The sequence below is a fragment of the Phyllobates terribilis genome, unplaced genomic scaffold (genome assembly GCF_046119375.1).
Source record: "Phyllobates terribilis strain yellow unplaced genomic scaffold, ASM4611937v1 Scaffold_416__1_contigs__length_1633014, whole genome shotgun sequence".
NCBI lineage: Eukaryota > Metazoa > Chordata > Amphibia > Anura > Dendrobatidae > Phyllobates > Phyllobates terribilis.
This window is the reverse complement of record NW_027363176.1, coordinates 1,300,660-1,318,929: the sequence shown is the minus strand read 5'-3', so window position 1 is coordinate 1,318,929 and position 18,270 is coordinate 1,300,660. Positions and strand designations below refer to the sequence as shown.

The window sequence follows — 18,270 nt, the reverse complement described above, 5'->3', positions numbered from 1 at the left end:
GATGGAATGTGGCAATGGAACGCTGGCTGCGCGTGTCATAATAGGCTCTGAGCCTTTATATACCTGTGCACAGCAGCAGCCACCTTCAGTCTGCTGCTGGACAGCCAGCAGCAGCAGCAGCAGGAGAGGTATGTAATCAAGAGCCCTCCTGCTAAGGGTAGACAGCTGCTCGTTCCACCCCACCCCCCGCCTTAATTGGTTCTCCTCCCTTCCAACGGTGTTGAGGCGGGTGGGAACAGCAGGGGGTGAAGGTGCTGTGTTTAAAGAGGTGGAGTTATGCAGATCTAAAACGCGTGGATTGCAGCAGCAACAAGCCGAAAAGTGCAGGCATGTAAGGGATCTAGAGGTTGACAACATGTCTTCTTAACGGGAGTCCAGGAGCTCATCTCCACAAATGGACTTTTCACGATCCTTGGGTGGCTCCGTAGTTTGAAACCAATTCTGGTTATCGCTTCTCGGCCTTTTGGCTAAGATCAAGTGTAGTATCTGTTCTTATCAGTTTAATATCTGATACGTCCCCTATCTGGGGACCATATATTAAATGGATTTTTAGAACAGGGAGATGGAAAAAGAGCTTGCTCTGTCCACTCCACGCATTGACCTGGTATTGCAGTATCTCCAGGACCGGTGCACCCCTTCTTTAATGCAGTTTCTAAAATCAGAAAGAATTGAATTCAATGTTTTTTGTTCATTTTGCTTGTTTGTCGGATTTTGGGATGGACTCTTTGGCTTTGCTTTTCTTCTCCTCATTGGATTTTTCATGTTCAAAGTTGCAGAAGCCAGATTACAAGCTCATTTTGGTTCAACTTCAGCAACTGTGCATTGCATTGCCATGTAATGTGATGCAATGCTATCTTTCTAGCTCTCCCTTTTTACTTCCTTTTGGATAAACAGACATATTAGGCAAGCATTTTGGAGCTTTCACCTAAATAACTACAGGTGGTGAGATAAGCTGCACATTATAATTGACCTTTCAGTATATTGTTGCACACACACCATCTATTTAGCAAATGCCCTTGTTATCAACAGCAGCCTTTTAAACTCACCTGAGCTAACAGGTATGTGCGCTGGTTACTCTGCTGCGCTTAAAATTTCTTTTTTGGTTTGCTACAATGCCTTTTCTGAAACGTTGTCTCCCTCTGCTGGAACACTGACTTCTTTCATTTAATGCCTGCAGACTATAAAAGAGAACCCAACCCAAAAAGTTTGGTTGATTAGTCTGTGGCATTCTGTTAAACTGTTGCTTATGGCGGTCTCTGTGAGCTTCTCAGCGACATTCAGCCAGCCAGGTATCCTGCCTGCAGTAGATGGAATGTGGCAATGGAACGCTGGCTGCGCGTGTCATAATAGGCTCTGAGCCTTTATATACCTGTGCACAGCAGCAGCCACCTTCAGTCTGCTGCTGGACAGCCAGCAGCAGCAGGAGAGGTATGTAATCAGGAGCCCTCCTGCTAAGGGTAGACAGCTGCTCGTTCCACCCCACCCCCCGCCTTAATTGGTTCTCCTCCCTTCCAACGGTGTTGAGGCGGGTGGGAACAGCAGGGGGTGAAGGTGCTGTGTTTAAAGAGGTGGAGTTATGCAGATCTAAAACGCGTGGATTGCAGCAGCAGCAAGCCGAAAAGTGCAGGCATGTAAGGGATCTAGAGGTTGACAACATGTCTTCTTAACGGGAGTCCAGGAGCTCATCTCCACAAATGGACTTTTCAGGATCCTTGGGTGGCTCCGTAGTTTGAAACCAATTCTGGTTATCGCTTCTCGGCCTTTTGGCTAAGATCAAGTGTAGTATCTTTCGAAAAGGCGGTTTTGGATGTTGGCCGCCCTAGTAGATTGATTCATTATGCACACTGGGGTTTAGGCGCTTGTTAGTACGCCAGGTGGCTAATATAGTCATCTGGTGGAAAGCATGGCCCCCCAGGATCGACGCCATTGGGCCGGGGAAGATCGAAAGCCCGAAGTGTGAAGTGCCCCAGGAGTGGTGACCCTGGGGTGCCTTAACTCACTGGGATTGGGAACCCCACTTGAGTTTATGGCACATTTGCACAAGCACTTCAAATTTTCTTTCTTCGCACACACCCTTATTCCGGGCCTTCTGGCCTTAGGATGGGGAATTTTTCAATTCCCGGTCGAAGGTCCGGGCAGTATTATACTGTGAAACCTTCACTATTTATTTAATTTCTTTGTCACTGTGTGTCCACTTATTCACGTGTGTCACGTCCTACTAGGATTTTGTCGGGATGCGGTTCCCTTACGGGTTCCTCTCTTGGCAGGTCTAGGGGGGGAGTGTGTGGCCATCAGGTTCCGCTCCCCCCTGAACCCCCCTGGCTCTCCTCTTTCGGGAGGAGAGCGTTGTTGGCTCCCCTCTTCCGGGAGGGGAGCACAGTCTTTGGCTCCCAGTGCCTTGCTTGGGTGAGAACTCGGGCAGGTGCTGGGGGTAAGATTGGGTCGCCTCTGGCTTCGGCTGGAGGTGGCTTTTTGTCCCTGTTCCTCGCTGTGGTCTTTTGGCTCGGAGGGACGGGGAATGGTTTGGGGGACCCTTCTCCTTTTGGAGAGGGTTTCAAGAAGACCAGCATCCTAGTGCACTTTTTTTGTGGCACTTGTCACTTTTTTAAGCGCACTCGGGTTTTGTACACGAATTCGGGCTTTCAAAAAAAAAAAAAAAAATCTGTTCTTATCAGTTTAATATCTGATACGTCCCCTATCTGGGGACCATATATTAAATGGATTTTTAGAACAGGGAGATGGAAAAAGAGCTTGCTCTGTCCACTCCACGCATTGATCTGGTATTGCAGTATCTCCAGGACCGGTGCACCCCTTCTTTAATGCAGTTTCTAAAATCAGAAAGAATTGAATTCAATGTTTTTTGTTCATTTTGCTTGTTTGTCGGATTTTGGGATGGACTCTTTGGCTTTGCTTTTCTTCTCCTCATTGGATTTTTCATGTTCAAAGTTGCAGAAGCCAGATTACAAGCTCATTTTGGTTCAACTTCAGCAACTGTGCATTGCATTGCCATGTAATGTGATGCAATGCTATCTTTCTAGCTCTCCCTTTTTACTTCCTTTTGGATAAACAGACATATTAGGCAAGCATTTTGGAGCTTTCACCTAAATAACTACAGGTGGTGAGATAAGCTGCACAATATAATTGACCTTTCAGTATATTGTTGCACACACACCATCTATTTAGCAAATGCCCTTGTTATCAACAGCAGCCTTTTAAACTCACCTGAGCTAACAGGTATGTGCACTGGTTACTCTGCTGCGCTTAAAATTTCTTTTTTGGTTTGCTACAATGCCTTTTCTGAAACGTTGTCTCCCTCTGCTGGAACACTGACTTCTTTCATTTAATGCCTGCAGACTATAAAAGAGAACCCAACCCAAAAAGTTTGGTTGATTAGTCTGTGGCATTCTGTTAAACTGTTGCTTATGGCGGTCTCTGTGAGCTTCTCAGCGACATTCAGCCAGCCAGGTATCCTGCCTGCAGTAGATGGAATGTGGCAATGGAACGCTGGCTGCGCGTGTCATAATAGGCTCTGAGCCTTTATATACCTGTGCACAGCAGCAGCCACCTTCAGTCTGCTGCTGGACAGCCAGCAGCAGCAGCAGCAGGAGAGGTATGTAATCAGGAGCCCTCCTGCTAAGGGTAGACAGCTGCTCGTTCCACCCCACCCCCCGCCTTAATTGGTTCTCCTCCCTTCCAACGGTGTTGAGGCGGGTGGGAACAGCAGGGGGTGAAGGTGCTGTGTTTAAAGAGGTGGAGTTATGCAGATCTAAAACGCGTGGATTGCAGCAGCAGCAAGCCGAAAAGTGCAGGCATGTAAGGGATCTAGAGGTTGACAACATGTCTTCTTAACGGGAGTCCAGGAGCTCATCTCCACAAATGGACTTTTCAGGATCCTTGGGTGGCTCCGTAGTTTGAAACCAATTCTGGTTATCGCTTCTCGGCCTTTTGGCTAAGATCAAGTGTAGTATCTGTTCTTATCAGTTTAATATCTGATACGTCCCCTATCTGGGGACCATATATTAAATGGATTTTTAGAACAGGGAGATGGAAAAAGAGCTTGCTCTGTCCACTCCACGCATTGACCTGGTATTGCAGTATCTCCAGGACCGGTGCACCCCTTCTTTAATGCAGTTTCTAAAATCAGAAAGAATTGAATTCAATGTTTTTTGTTCATTTTGCTTGTTTGTCGGATTTTGGGATGGACTCTTTGGCTTTGCTTTTCTTCTCCTCATTGGATTTTTCATGTTCAAAGTTGCAGAAGCCAGATTACAAGCTCATTTTGGTTCAACTTCAGCAACTGTGCATTGCATTGCCATGTAATGTGATGCAATGCTATCTTTCTAGCTCTCCCTTTTTACTTCCTTTTGGATAAACAGACATATTAGGCAAGCATTTTGGAGCTTTCACCAAAATAACTACAGGTGGTGAGATAAGCTGCACAATATAATTGACCTTTCAGTATATTGTTGCACACAAACCATCTATTTAGCAAAAGCCCTTGTTATCAACAGCAGCCTTTTAAACTCACCTGAGCTAACAGGTATGTGCGCTGGTTACTCTGCTGCGCTTAAAATTTCTTTTTTGGTTTGCTACAATGCCTTTTCTGAAACGTTGTCTCCCTCTGCTGGAACACTGACTTCTTTCATTTAATGCCTGCAGACTATAAAAGAGAACCCAACCCAAAAAGTTTGGTTGATTAGTCTGTGGCATTCTGTTAAACTGTTGCTTATGGCGGTCTCTGTGAGCTTCTCAGCGACATTCAGCCAGCCAGGTATCCTGCCTGCAGTAGATGGAATGTGGCAATGGAACGCTGGCTGCGCGTGTCATAATAGGCTCTGAGCCTTTATATACCTGTGCACAGCAGCAGCCACCTTCAGTCTGCTGCTGGACAGCCAGCAGCAGCAGCAGCAGGAGAGGTATGTAATCAGGAGCCCTCCTGCTAAGGGTAGACAGCTGCTCGTTCCACCCCACCCCCCGCCTTAATTGGTTCTCCTCCCTTCCAACGGTGTTGAGGCGGGTGGGAACAGCAGGGGGTGAAGGTGCTGTGTTTAAAGAGGTGGAGTTATGCAGATCTAAAACGCGTGGATTGCAGCAGCAGCAAGCCGAAAAGTGCAGGCATGTAAGGGATCTAGAGGTTGACAACATGTCTTCTTAACGGGAGTCCAGGAGCTCATCTCCACAAATGGACTTTTCAGGATCCTTGGGTGGCTCCGTAGTTTGAAACCAATTCTGGTTATCGCTTCTCGGCCTTTTGGCTAAGATCAAGTGTAGTATCTGTTCTTATCAGTTTAATATCTGATACGTCCCCTATCTGGGGACCATATATTAAATGGATTTTTAGAACAGGGAGATGGAAAAAGAGCTTGCTCTGTCCACTCCACGCATTGACCTGGTATTGCAGTATCTCCAGGACCGGTGCACCCCTTCTTTAATGCAGTTTCTAAAATCAGAAAGAATTGAATTCAATGTTTTTTGTTCATTTTGCTTGTTTGTCGGATTTTGGGATGGACTCTTTGGCTTTGCTTTTCTTCTCCTCATTGGATTTTTCATGTTCAAAGTTGCAGAAGCCAGATTACAAGCTCATTTTGGTTCAACTTCAGCAACTGTGCATTGCATTGCCATGTAATGTGATGCAATGCTATCTTTCTAGCTCTCCCTTTTTACTTCCTTTTGGATAAACAGACATATTAGGCAAGCATTTTGGAGCTTTCACCTAAATAACTACAGGTGGTGAGATAAGCTGCACAATATAATTGACCTTTCAGTATATTGTTGCACACACACCATCTATTTAGCAAATGCCCTTGTTATCAACAGCAGCCTTTTAAACTCACCTGAGCTAACAGGTATGTGCGCTGGTTACTCTGCTGCGCTTAAAATTTCTTTTTTGGTTTGCTACAATGCCTTTTCTGAAACGTTGTCTCCCTCTGCTGGAACACTGACTTCTTTCATTTAATGCCTGCAGACTATAAAAGAGAACCCAACCCAAAAAGTTTGGTTGATTAGTCTGTGGCATTCTGTTAAACTGTTGCTTATGGCGGTCTCTGTGAGCTTCTTAGCGACATTCAGCCAGCCAGGTATCCTGCCTGCAGTAGATGGAATGTGGCAATGGAACGCTGGCTGCGCGTGTCATAATAGGCTCTGAGCCTTTATATACCTGTGCACAGCAGCAGCCACCTTCAGTCTGCTGCTGGACAGCCAGCAGCAGCAGCAGCAGGAGAGGTATGTAATCAGGAGCCCTCCTGCTAAGGGTAGACAGCTGCTCGTTCCACCCCACCCCCCGCCTTAATTGGTTCTCCTCCCTTCCAACGGTGTTGAGGCGGGTGGGAACAGCAGGGGGTGAAGGTGCTGTGTTTAAAGAGGTGGAGTTATGCAGATCTAAAACGCGTGGATTGCAGCAGCAGCAAGCCGAAAAGTGCAGGCATGTAAGGGATCTAGAGGTTGACAACATGTCTTCTTAACGGGAGTCCAGGAGCTCATCTCCACAAATGGACTTTTCAGGATCCTTGGGTGGCTCCGTAGTTTGAAACCAATTCTGGTTATCGCTTCTCGGCCTTTTGGCTAAGATCAAGTGTAGTATCTGTTCTTATCAGTTTAATATCTGATACGTCCCCTATCTGGGGACCATATATTAAATGGATTTTTAGAACAGGGAGATGGAAAAAGAGCTTGCTCTGTCCACTCCACGCATTGACCTGGTATTGCAGTATCTCCAGGACCGGTGCACCCCTTCTTTAATGCAGTTTCTAAAATCAGAAAGAATTGAATTCAATGTTTTTTGTTCATTTTGCTTGTTTGTCGGATTTTGGGATGGACTCTTTGGCTTTGCTTTTCTTCTCCTCATTGGATTTTTCATGTTCAAAGTTGCAGAAGCCAGATTACAAGCTCATTTTGGTTCAACTTCAGCAACTGTGCATTGCATTGCCATGTAATGTGATGCAATGCTATCTTTCTAGCTCTCCCTTTTTACTTCCTTTTGGATAAACAGACATATTAGGCAAGCATTTTGGAGCTTTCACCTAAATAACTACAGGTGGTGAGATAAGCTGCACAATATAATTGACCTTTCAGTATATTGTTGCACACACACCATCTATTTAGCAAATGCCCTTGTTATCAACAGCAGCCTTTTAAACTCACCTGAGCTAACAGGTATGTGCGCTGGTTACTCTGCTGCGCTTAAAATTTCTTTTTTGGTTTGCTACAATGCCTCTTCTGAAACGTTGTCTCCCTCTGCTGGAACACTGACTTCTTTCATTTAATGCCTGCAGACTATAAAAGAGAACTCAACCCAAAAAGTTTGGTTGATTAGTCTGTGGCATTCTGTTAAACTGTTGCTTATGGCGGTCTCTGTGAGCTTCTCAGCGACATTCAGCCAGCCAGGTATCCTGCCTGCAGTAGATGGAATGTGGCAATGGAACGCTGGCTGCGCGTGTCATAATAGGCTCTGAGCCTTTATATACATGTGCACAGCAGCAGCCACCTTCAGTCTGCTGCTGGACAGCCAGCAGCAGCAGCAGCAGGAGAGGTATGTAATCAGGAGCCCTCCTGCTAAGGGTAGACAGCTGCTCGTTCCACCCCACCCCCCGCCTTAATTGGTTCTCCTCCCTTCCAACGGTGTTGAGGCGGGTGGGAACAGCAGGTGGTGAAGGTGCTGTGTTTAAAGAGGTGGAGTTATGCAGATCTAAAACGCGTGGATTGCAGCAGCAGCAAGCCGAAAAGTGCAGGCATGTAAGGGATCTAGAGGTTGACAACATGTCTTCTTAACGGGAGTCCAGGAGCTCATCTCCACAAATGGACTTTTCAGGATCCTTGGGTGGCTCCGTAGTTTGAAACCAATTCTGGTTATCGCTTCTCGGCCTTTTGGCTAAGATCAAGTGTAGTATCTGTTCTTATCAGTTTATTATCTGATACGTCCCCTATCTGGGGACCATATATTAAATGGATTTTTAGAACAGGGAGATGGAAAAAGAGCTTGCTCTGTCCACTCCACGCATTGACCTGGTATTGCAGTATCTCCAGGACCGGTGCACCCCTTCTTTAATGCAGTTTCTAAAATCAGAAAGAATTGAATTCAATGTTTTTTGTTCATTTTGCTTGTTTGTCGGATTTTGGGATGGACTCTTTGGCTTTGCTTTTCTTCTCCTCATTGGATTTTTCATGTTCAAAGTTGCAGAAGTCAGATTACAAGCTCATTTTGGTTCAACTTCAGCAACTGTGCATTGCATTGCCATGTAATGTGATGCAATGCTATCTTTCTAGCTCTCCCTTTTTACTTCCTTTTGGATAAACAGACATATTAGGGAAGCATTTTGGAGCTTTCACCTAAATAACTACAGGTGGTGAGATAAGCTGCACAATATAATTGACCTTTCAGTATATTGTTGCACACACACCATCTATTTAGCAAATGCCCTTGTTATCAACAGCAGCCTTTTAAACTCACCTGAGCTAACAGGTATGTGCGCTGGTTACTCTGCTGCGCTTAAAATTTCTTTTTTGGTTTGCTACAATGCCTTTTCTGAAACGTTGTCTCCCTCTGCTGGAACACTGACTTCTTTCATTTAATGCCTGCAGACTATAAAAGAGAACCCAACCCAAAAAGTTTGGTTGATTAGTCTGTGGCATTCTGTTAAACTGTTGCTTATGGCGGTCTCTGTGAGCTTCTCAGCGACATTCAGCCAGCCAGGTATCCTGCCTGCAGTAGATGGAATGTGGCAATGGAACGCTGGCTGCGCGTGTCATAATAGGCTCTGAGCCTTTATATACCTGTGCACAGCAGCAGCCACCTTCAGTCTGCTGCTGGACAGCCAGCAGCAGCAGCAGCAGGAGAGGTATGTAATCAGGAGCCCTCCTGCTAAGGGTAGACAGCTGCTCGTTCCACCCCACCCCCCGCCTTAATTGGTTCTCCTCCCTTCCAACGGTGTTGAGGCGGGTGGGAACAGCAGGGGGTGAAGGTGCTGTGTTTAAAGAGGTGGAGTTATGCAGATCTAAAACGCGTGGATTGCAGCAGCAGCAAGCCGAAAAGTGCAGGCATGTAAGGGATCTAGAGGTTGACAACATGTCTTCTTAACGGGAGTCCAGGAGCTCATCTCCACAAATGGACTTTTCAGGATCCTTGGGTGGCTCCGTAGTTTGAAACCAATTCTGGTTATCGCTTCTCGGCCTTTTGGCAAGATCAGTGGTGGTTTTCTGCTGCTGGTGTTGTTTGGAGGGCAGTTGTGACTGGGGTTCCCCCTTGTGGGGCCCTAGTGTGCGATTGAGCGGCGATTGTGTTTATCTGCTGTAAAAATGGTGGAGAAAACACGTGGATTAGAGGACTCGGTCCGTCTGAAGGTGGCTGCAGGTCATGAAGGAGAAATCGGTTTGGACCAAGTTTGCGTTGATGTCTTGAAGAACATTAATGGCTTGAAGGTAACGGATGTATTGGCACTGCAGGATTTTCAGAAACAAGGAATTTATGATATCACTTTTGTTTCTTTGAGTATTTGCCAGAGAGTCTACATGGAGTTGGTACGAATGAAGGAAGAAAAGGAATTGAAATGCCTAGAGTTTATTGCACTGGAACCTCTGTTCCAGCAGACATATAAGTATGTGGTTGTGCACATGTATAACCCTAAAGTTCCGGATGAGACTGTTTCCAATTTTTTAGCTCGGTATTGTAGTGAGGTTAAATTTTTGGGAAGAATGAAGAACAAATACAATTATCTAAATGGCAAGAGGAGATATGTTGTAAAACTGAGACCGGATGATAGAGCTATTGGGGGTGCCAAGAGCATTCCTGCACAGTTTTCTATCGGAGGAGAAAGGGGATTTTGTTTTTATAATGGACAGATGGAATATTGTAGGAAGTGTCATGAGTTTGGACATGTTCAGAAAGATTGTCCAGTGCAAGGTGATGTTTGTAGAGGTTGTGGGAAATCTGGGCATGTTGCAAGTGGTTGCCCAATGAATAAGGTGTGTGATTTGTGTGGACATGCAGATCACCTTGCAAGGAAATGTAGATTGTGGGCTCAGATTCCTAGGTCACAGGTGGACGCTGAAGAGAGGCAGAAGAAGACTCGGCAGGAAAGTGGGGAGGAGGGCGAAGGCTCAGACTCAGAGGGGGAAAGCCAAAAACAAGATGGTGGTAGGGGAAGAGACCATGCGGTGCCCAAGATGGAGGAAAAGGGGCGGAGCCAGAAGAAAGTTGGTTTGATGGAGGGGCTGGAAGTAATAAACAAAGTAGCTGATGTGCATGGCCCGGGTGATGGGATGGATTTGTCTAATATGGCGGAGTCAGTGAATCCTGTTTTGGGAAGAGATGGGGGTGAGGAAATGGAGGTTTTGGAGGAGGAGGATTCTGATTCGGATGGAACTATAACCCCTCAGCAGCGTGATAGGGTTAACAGTGATTGGAGTGAAAATGAGGAGGAAGATGATGGCAAGGAGGAGAGTTATGCCTCCGTGATTAAAAGAAGTAAGGTGGAGGGGTGTTGGTCTGGGGGGCAGGAAGATCCAGTCTCCCTAAGACCAGGTTATTCTAACAGGGACTCGAGTTCTGAGTCGCCTGATATACGTAGAAAAGTGGGTGGCAGGAGTGGGTTTTCTCCTGGTTCATGATGGATCGGGTATGGTGGAGATTTTTTCCTGTTGTTATGATGGCGTTGTGTGTTGCTTCTCTGAATGTACGAGGGATTGGTTCTGCTTGTAGGAGAGCAGGGATACTGGAGTACATTGAGAGTGTGAATGCAGATATTGTCTGTCTGCAGGAATGTGTAATTAAATCTGCCCCGCATGAGAGTGAGTGGAATAAGGGGCAATCTTTTTGGTCCCCATGCTCAGACAACAGGAATGAAGGGGTGGGCATTTTACTGTGTAATTCCAGTCTAAAGGTTTTAGAGTTTAAAGTAATCATACCTGGGAGATGTTTGTTTTTATTAGTGGATTTTTTAGGTCAGCGGGTACGGGTTTTTAATGTTTATGCCCCTGCTGATAAACAAGCAAGAGTTGGGTTTTTGGAGTCTCTAAAGTTGTTTTTACCAGGCAGAGACTTCACTATAGTGGCTGGAGATTTTAATTGTGTCAGATCCGCAAAAGATCGTAAGAGCTCTACGGAAGGTAGGACTGATGTTACGTCTAATATTTTAAATCAGATTGTGCAGGATTTACGCTACACGGATGCTGGTCTGATGGTTGGGCCAAGTGATAAGTTCACATACATATCAGACAGTGGACGTAGTGTTTCCCGAATTGACTATGTTTTTATGTCTGAAGGGATTAAGGTGGCCAAGTGCAACCACGTGATGACGACTTTTTCTGACCACAAGATGATAGTGGTAGATCTGTGTATAGCTGAGTCCCTGGCTTTTGGAAAGGGACTCTGGAAGCTGAACGTAAGCCTGCTGGAAGAGGAGAGTGTTAAGGTTGGTTTTAATAAAGTGTTTTTGTCTTGTGTGTCTGAACAGCACCTTTTTAAAGATTTGCTAGAGTGGTGGGACTGGGCTAAGGAGAAATTTGCATGTTATTTTAAAGGGGTGTGTTTTAGGAGAGCGAAAGCCAAAAGGGATCATGATGCTGCTGTTATTTCAAAATTGGAAGTACTCCATAAGTTTAAGAGAGCGGGGATGGAGGTGGATAAAGAGATTGCAGATTTGAAGGACGAACTGAAGAAGATACTTATTGAAAAAGGGAAGACTATTATGTTTAAGGCAAAAATAAAGCACATGGAGGAAAATGAGCAATGTTCGAGATACTTTTTTAAAAAATGTTTTAAACCTAAAGGGGTTTTTAAGTCTGTTTTTTCTCCTGCAGGGGAGGTATCTGGGGATGAGATGATTGGCAGTATTCTTTCCTTTTATGAAACACTCTTCTCTAACGATAGTAGAGCCAGTGATGCGGAAATTAATGATTATTGCAAAGTATTAACTAATAATATTCCTGAGGAGAAAATTGGGTTTTTAAGTGAGGAGGTTGGGAAAGATGAAATTAGACGGGCAGTGGATGGCTTGGCGAAAGGCAAGACGCCAGGCTGTGATGGTCTTCCTGCTGAATTTTATGTTAGATTTTGGGATATTATAGGTGTGGAGTTTTCCCGGGTGGTGCAATATGGTTTTACTCATGGGATTTTATCGGTTTCTATGCGTAGGGGGATTGTTACGCTGATTCATAAGAAAGGGGACATGAGGGATATTAAAAATTGGAGGCCCATAACATTGTTAAACAGTGATTACAAAATTATTTCTAAAATTGTGGCTGGTAGACTGGCAGATGTGATAGGTGATATGGTGGGGGAGTATCAGGCATGTGCAGTGCCTGGTAGGAAAATTTCAGATAATTTGCTGCTTCTAAGAGACTTAATTTATCAGGCTAATTTGAATAAGAATGCTCTTTTGTTACAGTCGGTGGACCTGGAGAAAGCCTTTGATAAAATATCACATAGATTTTTGTTCTCTGCTTTAAGTCACCTTGGTGTTCCGGATAAATTATTGATGGTCATTAAGAGTTTTTATTGTGGGGTCAGTAGCCAGATTTTAGTTAATGGGCATGTGAGTTCCAGTTTTAATATTTTATCGGGAGTTAGGCAGGGTTGTCCCCTGTCACCAATTCTTTTTATCTGTGTGGTGGAGGCCCTTTTAAAAAGTGTGCAAGTTGACAAGTGTGTGGCTGGTGTTTTTATTCCTGGGGGATCCGGGGGTCCAGTCAAGTCTTTAAGTTATATGGATGATATTGTTTTTACTTGTGGTTCACAGGCGGATCTCAATAGAGTGAATTTGCACGTAAGGATTTTTTGTTGTGTGGCTGGTATGGCGGTGAATTGGGGAAAGTGCCAGCTTTGTAACTTTGGGAGGCAGGTTGAGGTTAACGTGGCAGGAGTGGAGAGTAGGGAGGAATTGAGGTTCTTGGTGTCATCTTTGAGAAGGAACTGAAAGGGAAAAGCAGCCTGAAGATTCTAGAAGACAAAATGGATCAGAAGTTGAACTTTTGGAAACTAAGGAACCTGTCGCTGAGAGGGAAAGTGCTGGTAATCAAGTCTGTGATTCTCCCGCTTCTGCTGTACACTGCTTTGATTTTCCCACCTGCTGTGCTTTGGACAAAGAGAGTGACAAGGAAACTGTTTGTGTTTTTTTGGGGATCCAAAATGGAGAAACTAAGAAGAGGAATGGTTATGTGTTCTGTGGAAAATGGGGGTTGTGATTTTCCTAACATTGACTTATTTTTAAGAATGCATTATTTTTTGAACATTTATAAATTATCCCAGTGCAATAACAGGACTGCGGACATGTGCAAATATTTAGCAGGACGGCTTTTCCAGAAATGGAGCTGGTGTGAGAAGGATTTAAGAAAACCAGTTTCGTTTGTGATACCGTTTTTTTATGTGGTGCTTAGGTCCTTCTATGATCAAAATGGGATAAGCTCCATGGTTAGACCGGACAAAAAACTGATTGTCTCAGGTATTAAGAAGAAGGAGATGTTATGTGATGTGCCGTTTTGTAATAATGCACAGTTTGGACAGGTGTGGAAGCTTTTTTTCCTGCGTGGAATCAGCAACAGACAGAAGGATGTAACCTGGATGGCGTTGCATGGATGCTTGCCAACAAGGGCTTTTTTGAATGACCGGGGGATAAAGGTTCAAGAACTATGTCCTAGGGAAGGTTGCAATAAGGTGGAAACAATACAGCATATTTTTTGGGACTGTTTTTTTGCTAAAAAAGTTTTTACCTTGTTGTCACGTATGTTTGTTGCTTTAGTTGGTTTTCATTGTTTCGATTTTGAAAGGATTTTAATAGGTCAAGATTTTAAGTACTCGCAAAGGAAGCGGGCAAGCTGGATTATTTTTGTCATATATAAAGAGGTTTTATGGGACGTTCGGAATTTGGTGATTTTTAAAAAGATTGTTTTTTCCCCCATGGAATGCAGAAAGATTTTTCTTGCTAGACTGTTTTATGCCTATTTATTGGATAAAAAGAAGTATGGTGAGACAGCAGCAGAAGCACTCTGGAACTTTTCACATTGGACTTCTTACAGTAAGTAACAGTTAATTGCAGGGTTGTGTTTTTTGGGATTTTGTTTTTGTTTTTCCGAATGATGATTTGAGAACCCGTTATGTGAATATGCGCTATGATGCATAAATTAATGTGGGTCTTAATCTGAGGAAAAAAAAAAAAAAAATCTGTTCTTATCAGTTTAATATCTGATACGTCCCCTATCTGGGGACCATATATTAAATGGATTTTTAGAACAGGGAGATGGAAAAAGAGCTTGCTCTGTCCACTCCACGCATTGACCTGGTATTGCAGTATCTCCAGGACCGGTGCACCCCTTCTTTAATGCAGTTTCTAAAATCAGAAAGAATTGAATTCAATGTTTTTTGTTCATTTTGCTTGTTTGTCGGATTTTGGGATGGACTCTTTGGCTTTGCTTTTCTTCTCCTCATTGGATTTTTCATGTTCAAAGTTGCAGAAGCCAGATTACAAGCTCATTTTGGTTCAACTTCAGCAACTGTGCATTGCATTGCCATGTAATGTGATGCAATGCTATCTTTCTAGCTCTCCCTTTTTACTTCCTTTTGGATAAACAGACATATTAGGCAAGCATTTTGGAGCTTTCACCTAAATAACTACAGGTGGTGAGATAAGCTGCACAATATAATTGACCTTTCAGTATATTGTTGCACACACACCATCTATTTAGCAAATGCCCTTGTTATCAACAGCAGCCTTTTAAACTCACCTGAGCTAACAGGTATGTGCGCTGGTTACTCTGCTGCGCTTAAAATTTCTTTTTTGGTTTGCTACAATGCCTTTTCTGAAACGTTGTCTCCCTCTGCTGGAACACTGACTTCTTTCATTTAATGCCTGCAGACTATAAAAGAGAACCCAACCCAAAAAGTTTGGTTGATTAGTCTGTGGCATTCTGTTAAACTGTTGCTTATGGCGGTCTCTGTGAGCTTCTCAGCGACATTCAGCCAGCCAGGTATCCTGCCTGCAGTAGATGGAATGTGGCAATGGAACGCTGGCTGCGCGTGTCATAATAGGCTCTGAGCCTTTATATACCTGTGCACAGCAGCAGCCACCTTCAGTCTGCTGCTGGACAGCCAGCAGCAGCAGCAGCAGGAGAGGTATGTAATCAGGAGCCCTCCTGCTAAGGGTAGACAGCTGCTCGTTCCACCCCACCCCCCGCCTTAATTGGTTCTCCTCCCTTCCAACGGTGTTGAGGCGGGTGGGAACAGCAGGGGGTGAAGGTGCTGTGTTTAAAGAGGTGGAGTTATGCAGATCTAAAACGCGTGGATTGCAGCAGCAGCAAGCCGAAAAGTGCAGGCATGTAAGGGATCTAGAGGTTGACAACATGTCTTCTTAACGGGAGTCCAGGAGCTCATCTCCACAAATGGACTTTTCAGGATCCTTGGGTGGCTCCGTAGTTTGAAACCAATTCTGGTTATCGCTTCTCGGCCTTTTGGCTAAGATCAAGTGTAGTATCTGTTCTTATCAGTTTAATATCTGATACGTCCCCTATCTGGGGACCATATATTAAATGGATTTTTAGAACAGGGAGATGGAAAAAGAGCTTGCTCTGTCCACTCCACGCATTGACCTGGTATTGCAGTATCTCCAGGACCTGTGCACCCCTTCTTTAATGCAGTTTCTAAAATCAGAAAGAATTGAATTCAATGTTTTTTGTTCATTTTGCTTGTTTGTCGGATTTTGGGATGGACTCTTTGGCTTTGCTTTTCTTCTCCTCATTGGATTTTTCATGTTCAAAGTTGCAGAAGCCAGATTACAAGCTCATTTTGGTTCAACTTCAGCAACTGTGCATTGCATTGCCATGTAATGTGATGCAATGCTATCTTTCTAGCTCTCCCTTTTTACTTCCTTTTGGATAAACAGACATATTAGGCAAGCATTTTGGAGCTTTCACCTAAATAACTACAGGTGGTGAGATAAGCTGCACAATATAATTGACCTTTCAGTATATTGTTGCACACACACCATCTATTTAGCAAATGCCCTTGTTATCAACAGCAGCCTTTTAAACTCACCTGAGCTAACAGGTATGTGCGCTGGTTACTCTGCTGCGCTTAAAATTTATTTTTTGGTTTGCTACAATGCCTTTTCTGAAACGTTGTCTCCCTCTGCTGGAACACTGACTTCTTTCATTTAATGCCTGCAGACTATAAAAGAGAACCCAACCCAAAAAGTTTGGTTGATTAGTCTGTGGCATTCTGTTAAACTGTTGCTTATGGCGGTCTCTGTGAGCTTCTCAGCGACATTCAGCCAGCCAGGTATCCTGCCTGCAGTAGATGGAATGTGGCAATGGAGCGCTGGCTGCGCGTGTCATAATAGGCTCTGAGCCTTTATATACCTGTGCACAGCAGCAGCCACCTTCAGTCTGCTGCTGGACAGCCAGCAGCAGCAGCAGCAGGAGAGGTATGTAATCAGGAGCCCTCCTGCTAAGGGTAGACAGCTGCTCGTTCCACCCCACCCCCCGCCTTAATTGGTTCTCCTCCCTTCCAACGGTGTTGAGGCGGGTGGGAACAGCAGGGGGTGAAGGTGCTGTGTTTAAAGAGGTGGAGTTATGCAGATCTAAAACGCGTGGATTGCAGCAGCAGCAAGCCGAAAAGTGCAGGCATGTAAGGGATCTAGAGGTTGACAACATGTCTTCTTAACGGGAGTCCAGGAGCTCATCTCCACAAATGGACTTTTCAGGATCCTTGGGTGGCTCCGTAGTTTGAAACCAATTCTGGTTATCGCTTCTCGGCCTTTTGGCTAAGATCAAGTGTAGTATCTGTTCTTATCAGTTTAATATCTGATACGTCCCCTATCTGGGGACCATATATTAAATGGATTTTTAGAACAGGGAGATGGAAAAAGAGCTTGCTCTGTCCACTCCACGCATTGACCTGGTATTGCAGTATCTCCAGGACCGGTGCACCCCTTCTTTAATGCAGTTTCTAAAATCAGAAAGAATTGAATTCAATGTTTTTTGTTCATTTTGCTTGTTTGTCGGATTTTGGGATGGACTCTTTGGCTTTGCTTTTCTTCTCCTCATTGGATTTTTCATGTTCAAAGTTGCAGAAGCCAGATTACAAGCTCATTTTGGTTCAACTTCAGCAACTGTGCATTGCATTGCCATGTAATGTGATGCAATGCTATCTTTCTAGCTCTCCCTTTTTACTTCCTTTTGGATAAACAGACATATTAGGCAAGCATTTTGGAGCTTTCACCTAAATAACTACAGGTGGTGAGATAAGCTGCACAATATAATTGACCTTTCAGTATATTGTTGCACACACACCATCTATTTAGCAAATGCCCTTGTTATCAACAGCAGCCTTTTAAACTCACCTGAGCTAACAGGTATGTGCGCTGGTTACTCTGCTGCGCTTAAAATTTCTTTTTTGGTTTGCTACAATGCCTTTTCTGAAACGTTGTCTCCCTCTGCTGGAACACTGACTTCTTTCATTTAATGCCTGCAGACTATAAAAGAGAACCCAACCCAAAAAGTTTGGTTGATTAGTCTGTGGCATTCTGTTAAACTGTTGCTTATGGCGGTCTCTGTGAGCTTCTCAGCGACATTCAGCCAGCCAGGTATCCTGCCTGCAGTAGATGGAATGTGGCAATGGAACGCTGGCTGCGCGTGTCATAATAGGCTCTGAGCCTTTATATACCTGTGCACAGCAGCAGCCACCTTCAGTCTGCTGCTGGACAGCCAGCAGCAGCAGCAGCAGGAGAGGTATGTAATCAGGAGCCCTCCTGCTAAGGGTAGACAGCTGCTCGTTCCACCCCACCCCCCGCCTTAATTGGTTCTCCTCCCTTCCAACGGTGTTGAGGCGGGTGGGAACAGCAGGGGGTGAAGGTGCTGTGTTTAAAGAGGTGGAGTTATGCAGATCTAAAACGCGTGGATTGCAGCAGCAGCAAGCCGAAAAGTGCAGGCATGTAAGGGATCTAGAGGTTGACAACATGTCTTCTTAACGGGAGTCCAGGAGCTCATCTCCACAAATGGACTTTTCAAGATCCTTGGGTGGCTCCGTAGTTTGAAACCAATTCTGGTTATCGCTTCTCGGCCTTTTGGCTAAGATCAAGTGTAGTATCTGTTCTTATCAGTTTAATATCTGATACGTCCCCTATCTGGGGACCATATATTAAATGGATTTTTAGAACAGGGAGATGGAAAAAGAGCTTGCTCTGTCCACTCCACGCATTGACCTGGTATTGCAGTATCTCCAGGACCGGTGCACCCCTTCTTTAATGCAGTTTCTAAAATCAGAAAGAATTGAATTCAATGTTTTTT

General features: G+C 44.6%; 9 non-coding genes and 2 pseudogenes across 9 annotated transcripts; all 11 read left to right on the top strand.

Moving 5' to 3' along the window:
- The first annotated feature begins 447 nt into the window (after positions 1 to 447).
- On the top strand, positions 448 to 638 carry LOC141227778 (U2 spliceosomal RNA). Its single transcript, XR_012294760.1, has one exon. It is a non-coding gene; the product is annotated as a U2 spliceosomal RNA (small nuclear RNA).
- A 1,109-nt stretch (positions 639 to 1,747) lies between these two features.
- On the top strand, positions 1,748 to 1,837 carry LOC141227358 (U2 spliceosomal RNA; annotated as a pseudogene).
- Positions 1,838 to 2,633: 796 nt separating this feature from the next.
- LOC141227263 (U2 spliceosomal RNA) lies at positions 2,634 to 2,814 on the top strand (annotated as a pseudogene).
- Positions 2,815 to 3,929: 1,115 nt separating this feature from the next.
- LOC141227777 (U2 spliceosomal RNA) lies at positions 3,930 to 4,120 on the top strand. The gene has a single exon (XR_012294759.1). It is a non-coding gene; the product is annotated as a U2 spliceosomal RNA (small nuclear RNA).
- A 1,115-nt stretch (positions 4,121 to 5,235) lies between these two features.
- Positions 5,236 to 5,426, top strand: LOC141227776 (U2 spliceosomal RNA). Its single transcript, XR_012294758.1, has one exon. It is a non-coding gene; the product is annotated as a U2 spliceosomal RNA (small nuclear RNA).
- Positions 5,427 to 6,541: 1,115 nt separating this feature from the next.
- On the top strand, positions 6,542 to 6,732 carry LOC141227774 (U2 spliceosomal RNA). The gene has a single exon (XR_012294756.1). It is a non-coding gene; the product is annotated as a U2 spliceosomal RNA (small nuclear RNA).
- Positions 6,733 to 7,847: 1,115 nt separating this feature from the next.
- LOC141227068 (U2 spliceosomal RNA) lies at positions 7,848 to 8,038 on the top strand. The gene has a single exon (XR_012294178.1). It is a non-coding gene; the product is annotated as a U2 spliceosomal RNA (small nuclear RNA).
- Positions 8,039 to 14,107: 6,069 nt separating this feature from the next.
- On the top strand, positions 14,108 to 14,304 carry LOC141227242 (U2 spliceosomal RNA). The gene has a single exon (XR_012294326.1). It is a non-coding gene; the product is annotated as a U2 spliceosomal RNA (small nuclear RNA).
- Positions 14,305 to 15,419: 1,115 nt separating this feature from the next.
- On the top strand, positions 15,420 to 15,610 carry LOC141226981 (U2 spliceosomal RNA). The gene has a single exon (XR_012294094.1). It is a non-coding gene; the product is annotated as a U2 spliceosomal RNA (small nuclear RNA).
- Positions 15,611 to 16,725: 1,115 nt separating this feature from the next.
- On the top strand, positions 16,726 to 16,916 carry LOC141227773 (U2 spliceosomal RNA). The gene has a single exon (XR_012294755.1). It is a non-coding gene; the product is annotated as a U2 spliceosomal RNA (small nuclear RNA).
- Positions 16,917 to 18,031: 1,115 nt separating this feature from the next.
- On the top strand, positions 18,032 to 18,222 carry LOC141227772 (U2 spliceosomal RNA). The gene has a single exon (XR_012294754.1). It is a non-coding gene; the product is annotated as a U2 spliceosomal RNA (small nuclear RNA).
- Positions 18,223 to 18,270: the final 48 nt, after the last annotated feature.